Consider the following 2,500-nt stretch of genomic DNA (forward strand, 5'->3'; position numbering starts at 1 on the left):
CACAGTAAACCAGTCTCCCTAATCGGGAGATAAGCGACCGTTGGTCGCTGGTTGGTCGCTGGTCGCCCAAAAATGTGTTTTAAAAATCGGCCTGAAGGTGGCGCAATATGGGACAGATCCAAGTTGATGAAATGAGTGTAGACATACTGTGTACCGATTTGCGTGATTTTAGGGCAAAAATTGTAGGAGCAGTGTCCAAAAATGTGTTTTGCAAGAATTGGCCTCATGGTGGCGCTAGAAGAGGGCCATGTGAGAAATGAGGGGTGGGGTCTCCGCGTTGCCTTGGCGGACGAATAGGTACCGGCCCCGGCTCTCCCGGACGCTCCTAGCCCCGAGTTACGGCATTTTATGTGAGCTGCAGTGGAGGGGGGCCTCCACTGGGGGCGTTACCACTTTTGCATCCGTTCTGGAGCACCAGGAGTGGGTGGTCCCCGGGAATTCCCCGTGAGCAGCCCCGTTGGGGTGGTCATTTGGTCATTTTTGCACATTTGTTCATTTTTTTACACCTGGGGGTCTCCCAGGGACCTGGGGGTCCCTGGAGCTCCGGGGGTCCTTGGAGGTTGTAGTTTGGCAGGTAAGGAGTGTGTGTGCAAAATCTGGCATGGATGGGGGCAACGGTTGTGGAGATATGAGCAGGGCAAAAGTGTGACGTGTGACGTGTGACTCACGGACGGACATTTTTTTACACCTGGGGGTCCCCCAGGGACCTGGGGGGCCCTGGAGCTCCGGGGGTCCTTGGAGGTTGTAGTTTGGCAGGTAAGGAGTGTGTGTGCAAAATTTGGCATGGATGGGGGCAACGGTTGTGGAGATATGAGCAGGGCAAAAGTGTGACGTGTGACGTGTGACTCACTCACTCAGGGACGGACAGCCGGTGGAGGTTTTGGTAGTAAATGCGACCTACGGTCGCAAACAATTCAGCCCTATTTTAACTTTGGCTATTTTCAAAAGATTTTAACACATTTCAGACATACAGTATGATATCTTGAAACGGGGCATTCTGTATAAAGAGTACTTTTACTCTTGGTTCCCAAATGTTGTACTTTTATACAAGTACATTTTGATTACTGAACTTTCACTTGTAACAGAGAATTTCTGAATTGCAGTATTGATTGAGACCGTCAGGACGCAAGTTACTATGAAAAGCTCCACCGGCTGTCTATCCGCCCGTCCGTCCGTCTGTCTGTCCGTCACGTCACACTTTTGCCCCTACTCTTATCTCTGCCACCGTTGTTGGCCCTATCGATGCCAAACTTTGCACACACACTCCTTGGATGGCAAATCACAACCTCCGCCCCTGATTTCTCACATTTGCTAAACTCATTTTTGGACACTGCTCCAACAGATTTTGGCCTAAAATCACACAAAGCGGTACACAGTATCTCTAAAGTCATGTCATCAACATGAATCTGTCCCATTTCCCATATTCCCTCCCAATTGGCTACGATTGCCTTCTAAAGTTTGTGTATGCGACGTGACGGTCGCATATCTCCCGATTAGGGAGTCTTACTGGTACTTTTACTTAGTTCTGACTTTTGGACATAAAGCTGTAGGAAATACTTGCCATTAATATAGTGGTACTATTTAATTGATTGTCAGAGTTCTGGTCAGTTTCTGATGAATATGAAGTAGTTCTGCTTTGGCAGGGGCCACTCATTAAAAATAGATTAATCCACAAAATGTGTATTGTTGGCCTATTTCTACCATTTAGCACTATCGTTCTGATCAGCTGACTGCAGAGCAACTTGTTTTGGGGGCATACGCTGCAGATACTGGACACAAACAAATACCACTATGTATGTGACAGAGGGGTCAAAGTTGAACGTAAGTAGCACTATATGGTAGAAATAGGTCAACAATACAAATGACACTAGTTTTGTGGATTCAAAAACTAGTGGATTCATTTTTCTGTGGCCCCCGGGCCCCGCAAAAACACCAGAACTATTTATATTCAGAAACTGACCAGAACTCACAGGACTCTGTTAATCAATTAATACTTTTGCAACATCCAATGGCAAGTATTTGCTACAGTTTTGTGTCCAAAAATCTGAACTATCTGAACTATCTGAATAATTAGCAGATCTGCCTTTTATTTTAATTATTTCATGAAAAGAGAGACAAAGACAAAGTGATGACGACGACATGCTGAAAACAGTGGCACCAGGTTGAATCACAGCAGGGGAGGAGAGAGGAGAGAAGAGAGAGGGATGGCAGGATGGAGTGAAGAAGGAGTGATGGTGAGAGGGAGGTGATGAAGGAGATGGAGGGCACTGGCAAGTAGGTGGTGAGAGAACAAAAGAGAAAAACTAAAAAGATGAGAAAGGAACGTGACAGATGGGAAGGAGTGGAGACGGAAATACCTGTAGGAGGAAAGCGGGTGAAAGAGGACGGAGGAGTAGTTGAGAGAGGGATGGAGATGGCATTAACACATTAAAACCAGGAAAGCAACTTGGGTCGTTTCAGATTTTAGCCATAATTTTATACTTGAAAAATCTTGAAAATG

General features: G+C 46.2%; 1 protein-coding gene across 1 annotated transcript in view; it reads right to left on the bottom strand.

Moving 5' to 3' along the window:
* Window positions 1–2,500, bottom strand: part of pvrl2l (PVR cell adhesion molecule related 2 like) — a gene marked incomplete at both ends in the record, with an annotated part of 92,098 nt that overhangs the window by 41,763 nt on the left and 47,835 nt on the right. The gene's annotated exons all lie outside the window — the stretch shown is intronic.

Source organism: Nannobrachium achirus (assembly GCF_963921795.1).
Source record: "Nannobrachium achirus genome assembly, chromosome: 10".
Classification (NCBI taxonomy): domain Eukaryota; kingdom Metazoa; phylum Chordata; class Actinopteri; order Myctophiformes; family Myctophidae; genus Nannobrachium; species Nannobrachium achirus.